Raw genomic sequence first — 22,485 nt, forward strand, 5'->3', positions numbered from 1 at the left:
CTCAAAGTTCCAAAAAGGCAAAGTACCTCAGTACAGGCCCCTGTGGGTGCTGCAGGGAAATGGTGCTGGACACCCTGGGGGTCATGCAGGCAAGGCAGCTGGGGTCAGAGGATGAAGGGTGCTGAAAGGACTTGGGAGTCACACTACTATATATAAAATATGAAATTAATAAGGGCCTATTGTATAGCACAGGGAACTCCACTCGATACTCTGTAATGACCTATGTGGGAACAGAATCTTAAAACCAGTGGATATATGTCAATATAGATGCATAACTGATTCACTTTGCTTTACAGCAGAAAGTAACCCAACATTGTCAATCAACTACACTCCAATAAAAATGTGAAAAAAGAACAAGAAGGCCTAGGGAGTCAGACAGACAATTCACTACCCTGGGAAGGTCTGCCTGTACTTACATTTCAAAGTGTAATAAAAACTGGATCCACCCACTTCTGTTCCAAAGGGCCATAACAATCCAAGGACACCAGTGTTTTGATTTAAAGAAAGAAGTGATTCACAAAAGGGCTAATAAACATATAATAATGTGCAAGCTCATCGATACTCAGAAAAGAAACAAACTCAAAGCCCAGCACAATGTTTTGCTTATCAATTTAGTAAAGAGTGTGTAAATGTTTTGACATGATGTGGTGGAAAGGTGGAGATAAGCCTCCCCACTCACAAGGGGAGGGAAGTGGGCAGAGGCACCTTGGTACTAACTGAACGCCTGAACTCACATACACACCTTGTCTTCTTTTCGAATCATCCAGGGAAATGACAGTGGATCCATGCAAAGCACAGGGTAATCTTGGTAGCAAACCTAATAGACCAACCACAGGAGGTCGATAAAATAAATTATGGTGTATCTATCCATTTTGAAATGCTGCGGGAAAATAATGACACAAAAACATATTCACAATATATCATTTGCAAAGTGTATTGAACATATACATAAATCTATGCATAGACACATGAACAGAAACACTCAAAGTCTGTACACCAAATTGGTGAGAATATGCGATGTTTAAACGTCCTTCCTTCTATGTTTTTTAAGTTTTCTAAAATGAACTACCATGTCTACTGGATTAAGAACAACAATAAACATTATTATGTTCAATAATAGAGAGGAGTCAGCTGAGAACTGGATGCAGCCTCGTGGCTCCCGGGCAGGAAGGAGCCCACCCCACACCGGCTCCCACCCACCCACTTCCTCCTGCCCCTGGGCTTCTCCAGCCTCTGTGATGGGGGCTGGCGAGAGGGTAGGGAGCTTGTGACGCTCCTGGGCTCCTGGGGGAGGAGGAGTGAGATCCCGTCAATGTCTCCTGACCCTCCCCCCACACACATACACACACACACATGAACGCTCCCAGACGACTGGCCAGTCTTTGCAGGATTAATAGGTGAGGTCCCTAAGAGCTGAATCCGTGTAACTGAGCTGGCTGCCACCTCACCATCACACACGACATCGTTTCTAGGAAATACACTCCAGGTTCCAAAACACTGACTTATTGGCAGTTTTTGGCAGCTGACACACGAGTAAACAGGAAAATGCCCAATTGCCTCTTCTGGCAACTGGGGCTTGTTCAGTGCCAGCCAACAATGATTCCTAGAGGAGGGCTGCCCTCAGAGGTTCCACCTCTTGCTACCGGCTCGGCGACCGTTAAGTGAGTCCACGCTGCGTGACGGGGGAATCCGCAGGTTCACTGCCCCTGGGTACGGGGTGGTCAGCTCTGCCAGGCCCCACGGAGACACCCGGAGGCGCTGAGGGTGACGTCACAGGACCCCACCGAGGCGGCTGTCTCAGGGGGCCGTCAGACCCAGGGCAGTCAGGCTAGAAAGATAAGCATCGTGTGATATCACTGACACGTGGAATCCAAAACAACACAAATGAACATACCTGTGAAATGGAAATAAACTTACAGACAAAGAGAATGGACTTGCGGTTGCCGGGGGGAGGGCGTTGAGGGAGGAAAGGATTGGGAGTTTGGAGTTAGCAGATGAAACTCAAAGTATATACTATACTATATATAGTAATATAGCACAGGACACTAGACTCAACATCCTGTGATAATGCATAATGGAAAAGAACATGAAAAACAATATATATATATATGTATATACATATATAAAACCAAATCAGTTTGCTGTGCAACAGAAATTAAACACAACATTTTAGATCTAAATAACTAAAAATATCAGAGCTATGTATAAAGTCATGTGTTCTTATAGCCACGCCGCTTTCACAAGGTACTTCAAATATATCCCTCTGCCCTTTTTCCTCAAGCGTCTTGACGTTACTGTCATTTATGTGTTTACTTTATTATTTTTATTTTTGGCTGTGCTGGGCCTAAAGTTGCTGCTCTCCAGTTGTAACTCTCTGGCTTAATTGCCCCATGGCACGTGGGATCTTCCTGGACCAGGGGTCGAACTTGTCCCGCACTGACAGGCAGATTCTTAACTGCTGGACCACCGGGGAAGTCCCCGTCAAGCTTCTTACAGCTACATTAAGGACCAGCGTCTGTAGCTCATGAATCTAGTTAATCAAAATGATTTGTTAAGCCCATTGATTGTCCAGAGTTCAGGTTTTATGAACAGAAGCCAACAGACTCTGGGCTATGGCAGCTCAGGGTAAGAGCCAGCCTCCCGATGACTTGGAAATTGGCGAGTTTGTAGGGTTTGCTCACCAACACCTATGAAGCAGGCAGAAACGAAGCTGAGTTTGGGGACAACACTGTCCTCAGGTCTAGGCCGTGGGGCTGCCCTACGAGTGGGTGACGGAGCTCAGCAGTAGGGCCAGGCCTCCCTCAGCAGCCACGCAGGCAAGTCTAGAAGGAAGACCAAGAAATGGGAGTGGAAACAAACTGCTTTTCTGTGCCAGAGTGCAGTGTTAAAGTTTTAGAGTATCCATTCCAAAAGCAAAACGTACAGTGATTTAACTGTTCTGTGCCCAGCTTTGCTGGGTGCCAGGATGCTGAAAAGAGTACCCGGGGTTACAGCCCTGAAGCGACTGATGCTGCTTGGGACAAGCATTTACAGGACTACCAAAGACTATAGGGACACCTATTTACAGGGCAGGGGACATTTAAGATGAACTTTGAAGGATGTGTAGGAGCATGCCAGAAATAAAAAAGGGGAGCAAAGCCCTGGAGAGGTGAGCAGATGTGGAGGTTTGGGGGATCTGAGTGGAGTAACCAGAATATAATGGGGCTTAACGGGGGTTGCTATCACACGAGACAGGAAAGAGAAGGGTCAGATTATGGAATATTTTATGCATAATGCTAGGAAGCTTGTGTCAGTTCAGTTCAGTTCAGTCGCTCAGTCGTGTCCGACTCTTTGCGACCCCATGAATCGCAGCATGCCAGGCCTCCCTGTCCATCACCAACTCCCGGAGTTTACTCAAACTCATGCCCATCGAGTTGGTGATGCCATCCAACCATCTCATCCTCTGTCGTCCCCTTCTCCTCCTGCCTCCAATCCCTCCCAGCATCAGGGTCTTTTCCAATGAGTCAACTCTTCACATGAGGTGGCCAAAGTATTGGAGTTTCAGCTTCAGCATCAGTCCTTCCAATGAACACCCAGGACTTATCTCCTTTAGGATGGACTGGTTGGATCTCCTTGCAGGAAGCTTGTGTAGTCTGATCATAAAATAGAGATCTCCTGATGCTTTACTAGAGCCTTGCTTCTAAGCATCATCTGATCTCTTAAGGATGAAAAATGGCATTCTTATCTCATTTCTTTCTTCATCTTTATAATCTCAACTGAGTGCTTTAACCATCATCATTTCTTGTTCTTTCTTACTCTGACATGAAGCTGCTCAACAATGGAATAATTCATTTCTTTATTTTTCAATATTGCCCTTTTGAAGATTTTAGGTTTTATAAGAATCTAAACACTCATGGCTATTGTTTCACAGGGGTAGCCTGTAGGTACTTCCAAAGCACAGCAGAGAGGCTAGTTTCCTGGGGACAAACGGGACTGCGTTAGATCTGATCCTAGGGCTCTGGCACCAGGGCACTGGGAGGGAGATTAAAATGCAGAGTCGGAAACTGAGCTGAAATCCACGTTAATATCAGCAGCGAGCCCAGCTGCACAGTCTCCACAAACCGTCTCCCACGACGCTGAGAATATATGTATTCACGGCACAGTAAGTATTGCCAGGCTTCATAACCCCCTTCCTTTCCACTCATCCCAGATAGCTGTGATACCAGCAGTATACAGCAGCCTCACATTTTATTTCTCTGACTCTGACCTCTTTTGACTCCTGAATCCACCTGCTTGCACAGCATCCCAATTCACACTTGACAGATCTTGATCTCCGCATTCCTCCTGTGGCAGGATGTATTTCCCCAAAAGGGCAACAGGATATCCACCACCCCGTATACTCCTCTAGAATGTGATGCTGACACGCCCCATGGAGATCCAGGGTCCCTGTCCCCTGCCCTTGAGCTTGGCAGACCTCTATGACTCCGTCAAGCAATAGAGGAGAGTAGGAATGAGCCAAGGGACTTCGGGCTGGCGCATAAAATGCCACACCCTTCCACCTCATCTGAGTCTCACTTCTGGAGCCTGGCCTCCCGGCAGGGAGGGACAAAACACTGGTGCAGAAAGGCTAGGTGTGGGGGTTCCACCCAACAGCCCGTGTCAGCAGCAGGCGTGCCCGGAGCCTCGGCCGGCCCAGCCAGCACGCGAGCCGCCTCGCCCGCCAGGTCCCCGCTGAGCTCTGCCCGCACAGGAGGCTCGTGAACAGAACTGAGTTCAGGATGGTCTGTCACTCAGTGATTGATCGCTAGAACCCCCAGTCCTGCTCCCTTCTCCCCGCCCACCCCAACCAGCAGCTTCTCTTTCTCAGATAATAGAAATGTTGTTTACCCCATGGCTCAGGCCAGTGCCTGGAGACACTGTTTGCTCACTTCTCACATCTAATCTATCAGCAGATTCAGTTGATTTTACCTTCAAAATACACCCAGAACCCATCTACTTCCCATTACTTCACTGCCCCTGCCGCACAAGCCTCTATCATCGTGGAGGATGGTGGCAACAGCCCCCGCTCTCCAGCATGTGGAACTACCCCCTCTTCTCCCAGAGAGGACACATTCCGTACTGACTTGTTATTTCCCTCGAGTTCTGTCTCCTCCAACATATAAGCGAGCTGCAGGGGGCAGGACCATGGCTTGGCGCGCTCCTGCAGCCCTGGGAACAGAACAGACCCGGAACTGACAGGCATACAGTGAACGTCTGCGACCCCGACTCTGAACCCTGCAGCAGAGGGCACTGTCAGCCATAGGACATGAGTCAGCCAGAGGAGCCACCTTCGTTTCTGTCTCCTTAACTCAGATTGTTTTTTTGTAATGGACAATACAACCCAAATTGGCTTCTTTCCAAGATATGGTTTTAGATGAGCCATATCTCGGCTCTAGCATTTTCCTTGTCTCCAAAACAGGAAGAGTAAAACTCAGTTCTTGCGGGGGTCTTTGAAGGATGGGAAAGAGTGTGAGAAGTCCCCACCTACAGAGGACTGTGAGTGTGATGTTAGCACTGCTGCGGATATTAATAAAAGTAAGTGGCAATCAGATTGGGCCATGAAGGAGTTTTTATCCTGGGGGTCTGGGAGTCATGGAAGGATTTTAAACAGGAAGTCACCCAGTAGGATTTGTGTTTCACAGAGCTCTCTGTGGACCTTGGAGCCTCTCAAAACTCTCTCTGGGACATTCTGTGCTGTGGATGCTTGGGCTTCACTAGAGTGTCCCTCAGTGAGTCTGCGGCCCTGTTAAGGTCAGTACCACTGGGAAGGGAAGAAGGTGGTGAGGTAAGCAGGCAAGGGCAGTGGGAAGCATGAGGAGGTGCCAAGTCAGGAAATCATTCACGGGGACCTACAGAGACCACGCAGTAAGGGCCTGAGGCTTCCCATCAGCAGTCACGTGAGGGCGCCGCCCTGGCATCGAGCCCCAGCCCGTCTGAACTTCAGACGCTGCAGCCTCTCAGGAGACCCCAAACCAGAACTGTCTAGTTAAATTGCTCCAGATTCCCAAGTCACAGAATCTGTGTGCAGCAACACACTTATTGTATTAAGACACTAGTTTTGGTCTAATTCGTCACAGGGCAATAAATGACAGATCCCTTTAACTTCCTCCAACTCCATTCCTGGGCATCACTCCTTTGACTCATTTAATAATCCTGTCTTTATGATATTTCTGCACATGGACCAAGGCAAATGGACATCAGAGCCTAGCTCTTAGACTCTGCACTGCGCAACCTCCCAGCTTCCCTTCCATAACAATATAACATTTGCATCACACTCTAAAGCTTACAGATTGCATGGTCACACTTCATCTTCACAGGAAACTTAGGGTAAGGGAAACACTTGTATTTTCCCATTTCGTAGTTCAAAAAATTGACGCCCAGGGGAACTGAAATGATTTGTCCAAGGTGACAGAGGTAGTGAGTGGTAACAGGAATTCAAAACAGGTCTTCTGATTCCAATCCCAGCCTCTCTCTGTGTTAGTTTGCTGGGGCTGCCATAACAAAGTAGCATGAAGAGAATGGCTCAAAGCAGTAGAAAGGTATTCACTCACAGATCCAGAGGCTGGAAGTCCAAACTCAAGGCGTCAGCAAAGTCCTCCTGGAAGCTCTGAGGGAAGATGTGCTTCACACCCTCCCGAGATCCTGGTGTTGGTCTTGCCCACAAGTCCCCTGGCTGTGACTGCACCATCTAATCTCTGCCACCATCCTCACGTGACCCCAACTTACTCTGTGTCTCTGTTCTCTTCTTTTAAGGACACAGTGTTACTGGAGTAAGGGTCCACTCTAAAGACCTGATCTCACTTCTTAACTACATCTTAACTATACCTGCAAAGACCCTGTGTTCAAATAAAGTCCCATTCACAGGTACCAGGGCTTAGGTTTTCATCATATCTTTTGCAGGGACACAAATTAACCCAGAAAACCTTCATAGTTATTTTCTTGCCTAGTAGACAATCTACAGACAGTCACTGAACTGGGCCTAACCTGGGAATTCTTGGGATCCTCCTTGCCCTGAAGTGCAGCCTGGGAGAATTCACAAATGACCACGAGGGGGCACCCCTTGACCAGACAATAACTCTATAATATGTGTTGGTTTATTACTCTTTCATGAATTGTTTCTTAATTTTATTTCTTATATAGATAAATGGAACAAAATAGAAAGCCCAGAGATAAATTCACATACCTATGGACACCTTATCTTCGACAAAGGAGGCAAGGATATACAATGGAAAAAAGACAACCTCTTTAACAAGTGGTGCTAGGAAAACTGGTCAACCACTTGTGAAAGAATGAAACTAGAACACTTTCTAACACCATACACAAAAATAAACTCAAAATGGATTAAAGATCTAAATGTAAGACCAGAAACTATAAAACTCCTAGAGGAGAACATAGGCAAAACACTCTCTGGTGTAAATCACAGCAGGATCCTCTATGACCCACCTCCCAGAATGTTGGAAATAAAAGCAAAAATAAACAAATGGGACCTAATGAAACTTAAAGGCTTTTGCACAACAAACGAAACTATAAGCAAGGTGAAAAGACAGCCTTCAGAATGGGAGAAAATAATAGCAAACGAAGCAACAGACAAAGGATTAATCTCAAAAATATACAAGCAACTCCTACAGCTCAATTCCAGAAAAATAAATGACCCAATCAAAAAATGGGCCAAAGAACTAAACAGACATTTCTCCAAAGAAGACATACAGATGGCTAACAAACACATGAATAGATGCTCAACATCACTCGTTATTAGAGAAATGCAAATCAAAACCACAATGAGGTACAATTTCACGCCAGTCAGAATAGCTGCTATCCAAAAGTCTACAAGCAACAAATGCTGAAGAGGGTGTGGAGAAAAGGGAACCCTCTTACACTGTTGCTGGGAATGCAAACTAGTACAGCTACTATGGAGAACAGTGTGGAGATTCCTTAAAAAACTGGAAATGGAACTGCCATATGACCCAGCAATCCCACTTCTGGGCATACACACCGAGGAAACCAGATCTGAAAGAGACACGTGCACCCCAATGTTCATCGCAGCACTATTTATAATAGCTAGGACATGGACGCAACCTAGATGCCCATCAGCAGATGAATGGATAAGGAAGCTGTGGTATATATACACCATGGAATATTACTCAGCCATTAAAAAGAATTCATTTGAATCAGTTCTAATGAGATGGATGAAACTGGAGCCCATTATACACAGTGAAGTAAGCCAGAAAGATAAACACCAATACAGTATATTAACGCATATGTATGGAATTTTAAAAGATGGTAACGATAACCCTATATGCAAAACAGAAAAAGAGACGCAGATGTACAGAACAAAGTTTTGGACTCTGTGGGATAAGGTGAGGGTGGGATGTTCTGAGAGAACAGCACTGAAACAAGTATACTATCAAGGGTGAAACAGATCACCAGCCCAGGTTGGATGCATGAGACAAGTGCTTGGGCCTGGTGCACTGGGAAGACCCAGAGGGATGGGATGGGGAGGGACGCAGGAGGAGGAATCAGGAAGGGGAACACATGTAAATCCATGGCTGATTCATGTCAATGTATGGCAAAAACCACTACAATATTGTAAAGTAATTAGCCTCCAACTAATAAAAATAAATGAAAAAAATTTTTATTTCTTAAATTAGGATCTTCCCATTTGATAGTCCAGAGAGATTCAAGGATTTACTGGTTTTCCAATTACAGGTTTCTGAGCAACTTTAAAACTCACCGCTCCCACATTTGGAGCCAAAAACTTGGAGACACCCTGTGCTGCCAGGCTCTTCAGGAAGAGGGTGTCTCCCTGGTACTTATTCGGGACACTCCCTTGGGATGAGCTCAGTTAGAGGGGCCAGGAGCGCCCACTGACCCTAAGATTCAAGTGAGTACAAAAGTACATGGAGGAGCAGGAGGTCATCCCTCTAAGACTGGCTCAAGCTCCTATCTTGCTAAGGGAATTTCAACTCAGCGAAGCTGCCCAAGAACAGAAGTGTGCTCTGGCCACTGCGTCCTCCCCCACCCGCCCCCTCACCCCACTCTCTTTCCTCATGTCCCACAGACTCGCTCCCAAGTCCATAACACACCAGGTCCCAGAAAGCCCTCAAGTTCCCCAGACCACATATCCAACAAAGAAAATCACCAGTTCCCTGAGGGTCAGTACTGAAGAAAGGCCCCTCATTACCCACATTCCATGTGCAGCTTGTAAGCTGAGCAAGAAAGGGCAGCAGGAAAACCCACAGAAGCAGCCTCAGAATAACTGTCCCTGAGTCCCAGCCCTGAGTGGTTCACCCATCCTGGAGATGCTGGCTTGCAGCCTTGGCACGGACTGGGGCTCCCCTGGGATGGTTTAAAGACTTGTCATGGTCTCCATGGGGCCTCCCTGGGGGCTCAGACGGCAAAGAATTCACCTGCAATGCAAGAGACCTGGGTTCAGTCCCTGGGTTGAGAAGATCCCCTGGAGAAGGAAATGGCTACCCACTCCAGTATACTTGCCTGGAGAATTCCATGGACAGAGGAGCCTGGCAGGCTACAGTCCTCGGGGATCGCAGAGTCAGACAGGACTGAGAGGCTAACACACTCACATAATCTCCACAGCCACTGTTCCTGTCCCCACACAGGTGGCACCAGCTTCCACTGACCCGGTCACTCATCCCACACACATTCGAGGGCATCTAAAAAGTGCCTGGACCCAGGGCAGGTGCTAGAGGGGGAAAGAAGGGAGCACAGCAGCGGTCACGTGGGTCCTCAGACACCCCTGGTCTGAGGCTCCAGACTCCCGGCCCAGTGACGCTGAGCCATCGCTCAATCACGGAGTCAGGAAACTAAAAGAAAGAAACTGAACAAATCGGGCTGTAAGAATGGAGATAGGCCATCTCAACAAAGGGGATCAGGGAAAGTCCTGAGTTTCAAGAGCCTCCTGAGGATGGTGAGAGAGCGAGGAGGGGGCCCTGCACGCCCACTGTCTCCCCACCTCTGACGGCTCACACGGCGTGGCTGCAGCCCTGGAGAGCTCTGCTGACTGCGAAGTGGGGGGAGCGTTCTTCAAGGGGAGAGAGCAGCCCCCCAAAATGGATAGCTTGAACTTTAGGCCACGGTGTATTTTCAGCTCTTCTATACTTCTAACCAGAGGACTACCTCCCTGCAAGACATCCTCACTTCCAGACAGGGTAGCCCCAACACCCACTGCATTTAAATACTCTACTTAGCCTCTGCCTGCTCCCTTGCGTGTCCCTTAGGCAGCTAGGGCCCAAGGCCTTCTGTAAGGAAGCCCACCCCACCCAGCCCATACCAGGATTCCTCATGTGTAGGGACCACCTGTATCAGAAAACTGAGAAGTTGGTTAAAAAATACGCAGATCCCTGGGCCCTGATGCAGGACCAGTGAATCACAGGCCCTGGAGTTGGGATCCAGAATATGTGTTCCCACCAGTCTCCTAAGTGTTTACAGTTTCAGACTCTGCAGAAGCAAGAAGACAGTGGGACCTACATACTGTGAACCCTCGTGCGGCACTTGAGTGATGAAAAGTGTTACTGATGGGTTGAATTGTGTCCCCACCCCCACACCCACATGTTGAAGTCCTAGCCCCTAGTTCCTCAGAAAGTGAACTTTTATTTTGGGTCAGGTTTGTTGCAGATGTTATCCATTGAGGTCATTGGGGTAGGCCCCAGGTGGTGCTAGCGGTAAAGAACCCCCCTGCCGATGCAGGAGACCTAAGAGATGCGGGTTCAGTCACTGGGTTGAGAAGACCATGTGCAAAGGGCATGGCAACCGACTCCAGCACTCCTGCCTGGAGAATCCCACAGACAGAGGAGCCTGTCGGACGACAGCCTGTGGGGTCTCAAAGAACCAAACGTGACCGAAGTGACTTAGCACACATGCGGCAGCTTTAATTCAATATGACGGGCGTCCTTAAAGAAAGGGAAAATGTGGACACAGATACACACACAGGGAACAGACCACATGAAAATGAAGATGGGGGGTGCCAATGACCACAAGAATCTGGGAGCAGCGGGAACAGATCCCCCTCCCCAGCCTCAAAGGGAGCCAACCCTGCCCACACCTTGATCTGGGTCATGTTGCTGCCAAGACTGGGGGACAGTAAACGTCTACTATTTAAGCCCCTGAGTCTATGGAATTAATACTTTGTCACAACAGCCCTGGAAAATTCATAGAGGAATAGAGGTGGTATTTGGCACAGTTTGGGTCCAAATAAATAGATGTGGAGACCAACAGAAAATTCCGAGTTTGGAGGAGGGAGGGCAGGCTGCAGATGGAGGATAAGGCAGGTGTCCTCACAGTGGGAAAATCTGCCCTCCCTGCCCCGCAATTTCACAGAACACATTATATTTTCCCATATGAAATCCAGTAATCTTCTACCAGAATTTCTTAAAAATCAGCCTAGAGAGGATTGGGAACAAGCATGAAAGAGCTTTTAGGGTGACATAAAGATTCTATCTCACGATGGTTGTTATTGGTTGTTCAGTCAGTTCAGTCCAGTTCAGTCGCTCAGTCGTGTCTGACTCTGTGACCCCATGGACCCCACGGCTTCCCTGTCCATCACCAGCTCCTGGAGCCTACTCAAACTCCTGCCCATCACATCAGTGATGCCATCCAACCATCTCATCATCTGTCGTCCCCTACTCCTCCTGCCTGCAATCTTTCCCAGCATCAGGGTCTTTTCAAATGAGTCAGCTCTTCACATCAGTAGGCCAAATTATTGGAATTTCAGCTTCAGCATCAGTCCTTCCAATGAATATTCAGGATTGATTTCCTTTAGGATGGACTGGTTGAATCTCCTAGCAGTCCAAGGGACTCTCAAGAATCTTTTCCAACACCACAGTTCAAAAGCATCAGTTCTTCAGCACTCAGCTTTCTTTATAGTCCAACTCTCACATTCACACATGACTACTGGAAAAACCATAGCTTTGACTAGATGGACCTTTGTTGGCAAAGTAATGTCTCTGCTTTTTAATATGCTCTCTAGGTTGGTCATTGCTTTTCTTCCAAAGAGCAAGCTTCTTTTAATTTCACGGCTGCAGTCACCATCTGCAGTGATTTTGGAGCCCCCCAAAATAAAGTCTCTCACTGTTTCCATTGTTTCCCCATCTGTTTGCCATGAAGTGATGGGACCAGATGCCATGATCTTAGTTTTCTGAATGTTGAGCTTTAAGCCAACTTTTTCACTCTCCTCTTTCACTTTCATCAAGAGGCTCTTTAGTTCTTCTTCACTTTCTGCCATAAGGGTGTGTCATCTGCATATCTGAGTTTATTGATATTTTTCCTGGAAATCTTGATTCCAGCTTGTGCTTCATACAGCCTGGCATTTCACATGATGTACTCTGCATATAAGTTAAATAAGCAGGGTGACAAGATACAGCCTTGACATACTCCTTTCCCGATTTGGAACCAGTCTGTTGTTCCATGTCCAGTTCTGTTGCTTCTTGACCTGCATACAGATTTCTCAGAGGCAGGTCAGGTGGCCTGGTATTTCAATCTCTTTAAGGATTTTCCACAGTTTGTTGTGATACACACAGTCAAAGGCTTTGGCATAGTCAATAAAGCAGAAGTAGATGTTTTTAAAGAACTCTTTTGCTTTTTCGATGATCCAACAGATGTTGGCAATTTGATCTCTGGTTCCTCTGCCTTTTCTAAATCCAGCTTGAACATCTGGAAGTTCACGGTTCATGTACTGTTGAAGCCTGGCTTGGAGAATTTTGAGCATTACTTTGCTAGCATGTGAGATGAGTGCAATTGTGCAGTAGTTTGAACATTCTTTGGCATTGCCTTTCTTTGGGATTGGAATGAAAACTGACCTTTTCCAGTCCTGTGTCCACTGCTGAGTTTTCCAAATTTGCTGGCATATTGAGTGCAGCACTTTCACAGCACCATTTTTTAGTATTTTAAATAGCTCAACTAGAATTCCATCCCCTCCACTAGCTTTGTTCATAGTGATGCTTTTTAAGGCCCACTTGACTTCACATTCCAGGATGCCTGGCTCTAGGTGAGTGACCACACCATCAGGGTTATCTGGGTCATGAAGATCTTTTTTGTACAGTTCTTCTTTGTATTGCTGCCATCTCTTCTTAATATCTTCTTCTGTTAGGTACATACCATTTCTGTCCTTTATTGTGCTCATCTTTGCATGAAATGTTCCCTTGGTTGTTACATGACTGTATGAAATTTGTCAGGACTCATTGAATTCTATATAAAACTGGTGAATTTTGTTGCATGTAAATCATACCTCAGGAAAGCTGATTATTGGAGAAGGAAATGGCAACCCACTCCAGTAATCTTGCCTGGAAAATCCCATGGACACAGGAGCCTGGTGGGCTACAGTCCATAGCATTGTAAAGAGTTGGACACAACTTAGCATAAATGACAGTGATGATGACCTGGATAAAGCTGATGCTGAAGCTGAAGCTCCAGTACTTTGGTCACCTGATGCAAACAGCCAACTTATTGGAAAAGTCCCTTTTTCACTGGGAAAGACTGAGGGCAGAAGGAGAAGAGGAAGACAGTGGGTGAGATGGCTGGATGGCATCACCGATGCAATGGACATGAATTTGGGCAAACTTCAGGAGATGGTGAGGGACAGGGAGGCCTGGTGTGCTTCAGCCCCTGGGGTTATAAAGAGTCAACACAACTGGTCAACTGAACAACAAGAAAGCTGATAACAGCTTCCCAGGTGACGCTAGTAGTAAAGAACCCACCTGCCAATGCAGGAGACATAAGAGACGCAGGTTCAACCTCTGGGTTGGGAAGATCCCCTGAAGGAGGGCATGGCAACCCACTCCAGTATTCCTGCCTGGAGAATCCCTTGGACAAATGAACCTGGCGGGCTATAGTCCATGGGGTTGCAAAGAGTTGGACATGACTGAAGTGACTTAGCACACATGCACACAAAGCTGATTAAAGTAAAAATAAATCAGTCCAGAAAAGAAAATTCAGGTAAAATTAGTTTGGTGGTGACTGGGGAGAAAATCTGAAATAACAACATAACAAAAAATTTTTTTAAAAAGCACTTATTCTTGCAAACCATCTTTTAAGCAAGAAATCAGGCTACCAATAGGCCATGTGATTTGAAACATAGTATAGAAAGAAAGGGGCTTCCCTGGTGGCTGAGACAGTAAAGAATCTGCCTGCAATGCAGGGGACCTGGGCTCTTTCCCTTGGTCAGGAAGGTCTCCTGGAGAAGAAAATGGCAAACCACTTCAGTATCGTCTATAGGGTCACAAAGAGTCGAACACATCTGAGCAACTAACACACATATGTATGCGTGCTAAGTCGCTTCACTTGTTTCTGACTCTTTGCGACCCTATGGACCACAGCCTTCGAGGCTCCTTTGTCTGCGGGATTCTCGAAGCAAGATTACGGGAGTGAGTTGCTATGCCCTCCTCCAGAGGGTCTACTCAACCCAGGGATGGAACCTGTATCTCTTATGTCTCCTGCATTGGCAGGCAGGTTCTTTACTGCTAGCGCCACCAGGGAAGCCCCTAACACACACACACACACACACACAGAGAAAAGAAATAGAAAAATATAATAAGTATAATTCCATGGTATTTTAATCAGAAAAATGGAAAGAAAATAAGTTTTGTAGTATACTCAGGCAGATAGTTAATCTGATACAGAAAATATAATAAAATGAGGAACAAGAAAATCTTCTTCTTCTGAAAAAAAATTAAAAGAATTCATGAATAATCCCTGAATATAAATGTTATTAAATTCAGAAATAAGCAGAGAAGCACTACCATTAGAACTAATGGAAGATTCACTGGCAACTTTCAAATTAAAAGATGAAGGTGGGGAATAACCATGTCACTGAATTGTACCCACAGCTCCATCTTCAACTGAACACTGTCCACTGTGTACTCACATAGAGCGTTTGCCATATAGCCTGGTCAGGGCAACAAGCCTGCGTGCTTTTAGGGGAAGTCCAAAGCCTTGAGCTTGGTCTTCAGTGTCTATTCTGTCTTGCAACCAGAAGTGCTCCCGTGAACTCTCTCCCTCTCACAGCTGCATACATTCAGCACGGTGGTGCCCAGGCAGAGCTGGATTGGCACGTCCTTGGCTACAAAGGAGGGTGACAAGAGCTGCCGGGCAGGCGTCGTGGGGGCCAAGAGACAGCCAGCACCCACACGGGGCGTTGTTTCTTAGGTTCCCCAACCTGAAACAGCTTAATGCCTTTTCAAGTCATGCTTCTGTGTTTTTGATTGCTTTTATACTGCATTTTTCCCTCTTACCCAGATTATAGAAAAAAGGAAGACATGTCTAGTTTAGTTTGGCTTTCAAGAAAAATCCCAACATTGATACATACTGGGGCAAAATATATACCCATTCAGACCTTTAATCCTGACCTGCAAAATGAGATGATACCTACCTTATGAGTTTGTTGTGAGCATTGGGCTCTATAATACATGTAAAGCACTTAGCACTACATCTGATGTTTAAGTCCTCAATAAGTAGCATTAGATGATACTTTCAAATGGCTTTCTTGCAGTCTTTCCATAATTACATGGTGGCATATAAAACACTGACTTTCAAATTTCCCATAAATCAACAAGTTTAAAATTAAGTTCATTATATTAAATTAATCCAAGTTAATAAAGAGCTTCTGAGTTTTATTCCAGTCATTCCTCATTCAACAGCTTTTTAATTATTGAAGCTATGTGACCAGTACTATTTTAGGTATGAGGACAGAAGAGGGAATAAGACGAATGCATCCCCCTCCTTTACAGAGCTTACAGCCTAGAGGACAGCAGACAACATATTAATACTAATAAATGATGCACAGGGTAAATGCTGCGGTTGTGGGGGGGCAAAGTAGGAGATGTGTGAAGGACCAGGGAGGGGAGGAATCACTATTTGCATCTGAAAGCGAGGGCCCGAAGGTGAGGTGACATCTAAGCAGAAAGCATGAAGGCTCTGGAGATATACGCATGGAGATGTCTGGGACAAGAGCATTCCAGGCAGAGGAAAGATCACTGCAAAGGCTCTGAGGCCAGAGAACGCCCTGTGTGTTCAAGCACAAGGAGAAGGCCTGTGCGAGCAGACCCAAGAGACCACTTGTGAGGGTGGTGGTGGGAGGAGAGTATCAGAGGAGAGGCAGACACAGAGCCCTGGCAAGTGATGAGAGGAGGGTTCTGAGCAGAGCATGATCGCCCCCTAACCCCACCATCATCAGCTGCTCTAAAGGACTATTTATGATTTGCTTCAGTTCAGTTCAGTCGCTCAGTCATGTCCGACTCTTTGTGACCCCATGAATTGCAGCATGCCAGGCCTCCCTGTCCATCACCAACTCATGTCCATTAATCCAAATGAATAAAGAGCTTCTGAGTTTACTCAACTCATGTTTACTCAAACTCATGTCCATTGAGTCGGTGATGCCATTCAACCATCCCATCCTCTGTCATCCCATTCTTCTCCCACCTTCAATCTTTCCCAGCATCAGGGTCTTTTCAAATGAGTCAGCTCTTCACATCAGTAGGCCAAAGTATTGGAGTTTCAGCTTCAGCATCAGTCCTTCCAATGAACACCCAGGACTGATCTCCTTTAGGATGGACTGGTTGGATCTCCTTGCAGTCCAAGGGACTCTCAAGAGTCTTCTCCAACACCACAGTTCAAAAGCATCAATTCTTCTGCACTCAGCATTCTTCACAGTCCAACTCTCACATCCATACATGACGACTGGAAAAAACATAGCTTTGACTAGAAGAACCTTTGTTGGCAAAGTAATGTCTCTGCTTTTTAATAAGCTGTATGTTGTGCTTATCTACACTTTAACAGGTTTGCTGCAGCAGCTATATAGAAAGTAGAAGGCAGGGAGGTCAGGAGAGACGCAGGGAGTCCAGTGAGGAGCAGAGGGCATGCGGGGAGGGCAGCACAGATGATAAAGGTGGAGCCCAGGGGACTTGCTGGGGGTCAAATGCAGGCAGGCGCGACAGAGTAGAGTTGAGGACTGCAAGGTTCTGTCCTGAGCAAACTGCCGTGTGCCGAGACAGGAAGGCCCACGGAGGGCACGGGTTTGTTGAGAACTTTGATGTTTCAGTTTTATTTTCTGGGTATTAAGAAACCTCATATGTGTTTAAGTGAGAGACACCAAGTAAGTGATTGTATACAAGAGGCAAGAGGAAGATCTGGAAGGATCAACTTGACAAGATATTTAAAGCCCTGCGACCGGATGAGATCAACTAATGAGGAAGCGAGTGAGGATAAGAGACCAAGTACTGAACATGGTACACACACACCCAAGACCCACTTCCAGAGATGAAACCACAATGTCTGAAATAGAAAATACCCTGGGTGGGGTTGACAGCAGATGAAACACTGCAAGAAAGATTAGTGACTTTAAAGACAGGGCAACAGAAATTATCCAAAATGGAACAGAAAGAAAGACTGGCCAGAAATGAACAGAGTAGCCACTAATGGAACAAATTCAAATATATGGGTGATCTAAGTCATCAGTGCAGAAGAAGGGGAGGGGCAGAAAGAAAACCTGAAGAAATACTGGCTGAAAAACTTCCAAATCTGATAAAAACTAGAAACACACACACACACATACCTAAAGAAGTTTAATGAAACTGGAGGACAAAAGCCATGAAGAAAACCACACCAAAGCACACTGTAGCATATCATAATCAAACTGCTTAAACCAGCAATGAAGATGAAATCGTAAGTATTGGCAGAGATAAAAGACACCTTGCCTACAAAGGTATAAAGATAAGAGTGACAGCAGACTTCTGACCAGAAACAACATAAGCCAGAGAATACTTTAATAAGGGGGGAAAACACATCAATTTAGAAATCAAAATTTATCAAAAATATTCAAAAACAGAGATGAAATAAAGACTGTTTTAGATATACGCAAGCTGAAATAACTCACCACCAGCAGATCTGTGCTTAAGATCCGCTGGGCAAGTCCTGCAGGCAAAAGGGGAATCACAGCAGTGGAGATCTGCATTCTCACCAGGAACTGGGGAATCCTAGATATGCTACCTATGGGCTAAGTATGAAATGCTTGCTTTTATTGTTGAACAAGGAATTTGCTGGAAAATGTGGTAAAACATACAGTGGAATATATAAGAAGGTGATTCTGACATGGGCTACAACATGGATGACCCTGGAAGACATGATTCTCAGTGAAATAAGCCAGTCACAAAAGGACAAATATGTGATTGCATTCACACGATGCAGTCAAATTTGTAGACAGAGAAATGGAATGGTCGTTGTCTGGGGTAGGGGGTAAGGGGAATGGGAGTCAGTGTTTAATGGGTACAGTTACATTTTTGCAAGATGGAAATAATATTGTGAATGAAGGATGTGATGGCTGAACACTGTAAATAGAGGTGACCCTTGAACACTGCAGATTTGAACTGCAGGGGTCTAATTATACATGGATTTTTTTTTTCAATAAATATAGAGTGGACCCTCCATATGCATGGGTTTCACATCCACAGATTCCACCAACCACTGATTGAAATTTTCCTCTATGGTTGGTTGAATCTGTGGCTGTGGAACCACAGAAACAGAGGACCAACTGCACATCATTTTATCCAAAGGACTTGAGCATCCAAGGATTTGGGTATCCACAGGGGCTGCTGAGACCAATCCCTGACAGTCACAGAGGGCCTGAATGACTGAACTGTACTCTTCAAGTCAGATGGTTGAGATGGTCAATTTCATGAGAGGAACTTTATCACAGTTTTAAAAAGAGAGTAAACTGGCTGCTTAAAGCAAAAACAGTAACAACAACATCCATGGGGTGTATAAGAAATGTGAGGATAGAAGATGCACAGCACAGAGGGTGGGGAAGCTAGGGGTGAGCTGCTGGGAATGGAAGGTGGACAGTGATAAGGTAAAGAATTTACCATAAAATTGTTCTTTTCAGAAAATCTTTTATTTTTGGCTGTGCTGGGTCTTTGTTGTTACATGGTTTTTTCCCTAGTTGCAGCGAGCAGGGGCTACTCCCCAGCAGTGGTATGAGGGCTGCTCAATGCCGTGGCCTCTCCTGTTGCAGAGCAGGGGCTTTAGGTGCTCTGGCATCATTGGCTGTGGCTCCCGAGCTCTAGAGCGCAAGCTCGATAGCCGCTGCACACAGGCCCAGCTGCTCCTCGGCATGTGGGATCCTCCCAGACCAGGGCCTGAACCTGTGTCTCCTGTATTGGCAGGCGGACTCTAACACCAAGTGAACCCAAAGTGAAGTGACTGTTGCTCAGTCATACCTGGCGCTTGGTGACCCCACTGTACCCCGCCAGGCTCCTCTGCCCGCCAGGCTCCTCTGTGCATGGGATTCTCCAGGCAAGAATACTGGGGTGGGTAGCCATTCCCTTCTCCAGGGGATCTTCCCGACCCAGGGATCGAACCCAGGGCTCCTGCATTACAGGCAGATTCTTCATCATCTGAGCCACCAGGGAAGCCCCAAGACCTAAAACAACCACTAAACTACCACTAGAGACCCTAAAACAACCACGAACATAATCTCACATGTACTTATTCCTAATAAGCAAAAAGCAGATGAAACAGAATCATTAAAAAATGCCTCTGTCCACCTTAAAGGGACATCCAAGTAGCAGTGACAACAGGTATACACAGACACCAAAAATCACTGAAGTGTGCAGTTTAAATGTCAGTTATACTTCAGTGCAATTGTTCAAAATAAAAGCAGAAAGAGCTTCCTGCACAGGTGAGAGTCCCAGGGGCGGAGGTGGCAGGGGAGGGCAGGGAAACGTCTCTCCACAGCCCTCTCTCTTCTCTCCCTCTGGAGCAAGAATGACATTGTGCTCTCCGCCTGAGCTGTAACCACACCACTTGCTTTGACCTGTGAAATGTCAATGAAAGCGATTCTGTCAGCTCCCAATCGGTCCTCACAAGCTATTCACGTGGCACCATGTCTTTCTTCTGCCCCAGAGATGGTGGGAGTCCACGCACAGCTGAGCCTTGGGTCAGCCTGGGTCTGCCAACAGCACGCGGAGCCGAGTCTCTGCCAGGACGAGGGAGTGGGGCAGGCAGTCTGAGGGAGAGAGGGCCTTCACGGACATGTTGGGGCCTCTTTGTTACTGTAGCCAACTTAGCCCATGCTGACTGAATACCCCCTGACAGCACACACATCCCGTTACAGAGGTAGTTCTGTTTGGCCCTAGAAGGCAAACCAGTCCAGCAGCTTCTGGTCTCCTCCACCTTCAAAATATGAGTTATATATGTCACAGGTGTCACCAGCCTGAGTGTTTAACTAAGGGACCTTTTCAAGCCTCCACCAACCTGTGCAGAACTTGGCACCTTCTCACAGTATCATCCAGATACTTCTGAGTCCCCAAACACTCAAACACAAGTTGGCTCCTGTTCTTCACCTCCAGTTAGCAAGGAAAGTTGCTGGGACACAGACTGTGACCAGTGCCTTCCGCCAAGCCTGACACTGCCAAGATGCCACGTCCTTTTGCTCCCAGTGTCACTGTCCCTGAAATGTCAGGGTCATGCAGGATTCTCACCCCTAGATCTTTCTAAGGCCTCTCCAGGGGATGAGGCCACTGCTCCAGGTCCAGCCCTGTGCATAGGAGCCCATCTGTCCCGCTGTCCCCGCCCATGCGGGCTTCTGCCAGTCCTGGGGAACAGGACTTTTTGGGAGCCTGGCAGTCTCCAAAGCTCCTAATTGCTTGTTAAATGTGAGGCATGTCAGGGAACAAAAAGGAAAGTGCCAGCTGACCTGAGGAGGAGGTAGTATCTATTTTGGAAGAAATCCTTCTCCCTTCATTTCCCTCAGAAGTAGCTCCAGTGTGCCTTGGCTTATGGAAGCCTTCCCTGAGGAGAAAGGAGAGAAGAGCTGAAAAAAAACACAAATTAATTTTGTGGTAGTTTCCCTTACACACAATCATCAGTCCTCAGAATCAAAGCAGTCTCCAAGAACACTTAGGAGAAACAAAAGTTGCTGAGATGCAAATCACCTTTCACATTATTCAAGTAAGCCTGACTCCTTCAAACCTCAGTTCTTGAGTATTTCCCCTTCCAGTTGTGATGTTTGGCTTTATATTTGCAAACTAAAACAAAAATGGCTTCTCCAGGGTGGTTTTTCCAAAACAGTCTTTCCTGAAGGCTCATCTAAGTATTCGTCTTCTAAGGAAAACTGCTCTCACTTTTGAAACAGTCATTTAATTTTTATTTCTGTCACCCTGTCCAGGTTTCACAGTTCATCAGGTCCAGTTTCAATAATTCGTTGATTTCTTTCTTGTCATCCACAGAAGTTCCTGACAAGAACACTTAGATGTAAAGAATGGGATCACCATCTTTCTTCTGAAATAGCTCTAAACAGAGGAAGACTACTATACTCAGCAGTGTAGATCAAACCTAACCTGAAGAAAGCAACAATGTGTTCCGGCCACTGAACCAGGGATACATACAAAATAATCCTAGAGAATTACAATTCCTACCACATTGCTCAGCGGGGAGGGGGCGGGGGAAGGGCTCCTCTGTGATGTAGAAGCAGAGTATCTATTTTCTAGGAGAATCAGAGAGAGGAACCATGTAGAGCCAGACAGCCGCTGGGGAGGAGAGGAATGACCCTAGGGAAGGACTGATGCCAATTTGGAGGACATACTCAAATGGACTTGAATAAAATGTATTTTCTGGCATTGCCCCCACCATCCAAGTCACTTGGGAGCTTAGCCAGGGCATCCCCTCAGCATTCTGTGTCTTTTAAACAAGGTTGAGTCTTATGCGATACCACGTGGTCCTGATCATGCTCCAATGGAGCAAAATCCCATCCAAAAATCTCTTCCTGTTTATCCCTACATTGCCAACAGAAGGGGATTCTGAATTCAGCTGTGCTCCTTACATCAAAATATTCAACCAACGACTCCTACCCGTAGAAAATGCACCCGCGGCTGAGGGCCGAGAGATGCTTCCTGTCCAAAGGCCACACTCCCCTAAACTGGAGTGCAGAGGGGCGATGACTACAGTTTTCTAGGGACTCTTCGGAACAGGTACATCCTGAGATTGTGCCAGCTTTCCCCGGACGCCAGCTCAGCCTCACCGGCGAGGGCCCCGTAGGTGAGGAGTGAAAGCTCCGTCCCCGGCAGGTCAGCCTGCCTCCCAGCCGGCAGCGCTGGCCTCCCGCTGGACACCTGCGGCCACCGCCTCCTAGTTACACATTCCGCCCGACCCGGGTTGATTATTACAGCTCAGAGGAAGTCCTTCCTTGGCCGAGTGCCCCAGATGACAACGACCAAGTCTTTGCGGAGGCGGCCCGCCTCGCAAAGGACGGCCTTCCTCTCCAAGGCGGGCGCTCAGCCTCCTCTGTGAGGGAGCGGACCCTGCTGGCTCAGCCCCGGACCCCCCCAGCCCCTCCCTGTCACCCCCGGGCCTGCGGGCCGCCGGCTCCTCCCCGACCCTTGCAGCCTCTGCAGGCCCGCCGCGCCCCTCCGGCCTCCCCGCGCGCCCCCGCCCCCGGCTCGGCGGCGCCCCTCGCCAGACCCGCCC

At 46.9% G+C, this 22,485-nt stretch overlaps 1 long non-coding RNA gene across 3 annotated transcripts; it reads right to left on the minus strand.

The window, feature by feature from the left end:
• Window positions 1-977: 977 nt before the first annotated feature.
• On the minus strand, window positions 978-22,460 carry LOC122709581. Of its 3 annotated transcripts, XR_006345577.1 has the most exons (4): window positions 21,870-22,460; window positions 20,717-20,811; window positions 19,896-20,026; window positions 978-1,828 (listed from the first exon to the last, which is right to left on the minus strand). It is a non-coding gene; the product is annotated as an uncharacterized LOC122709581 (long non-coding RNA). The 3 variants fall into 3 exon arrangements; XR_006345576.1 differs by lacking the exons at window positions 978-1,828; window positions 19,896-20,026 and adding an exon at window positions 18,898-19,834; XR_006345575.1 differs by lacking the exon at window positions 978-1,828 and having other exon boundaries at window positions 18,898-20,026.
• Between the last annotated feature and the right edge of the window lie 25 nt (window positions 22,461-22,485).

The sequence above is a fragment of the Cervus elaphus genome, chromosome 15 (assembly GCF_910594005.1).
Source record: "Cervus elaphus chromosome 15, mCerEla1.1, whole genome shotgun sequence".
Classification (NCBI taxonomy): Eukaryota; Metazoa; Chordata; class Mammalia; order Artiodactyla; family Cervidae; genus Cervus; species Cervus elaphus.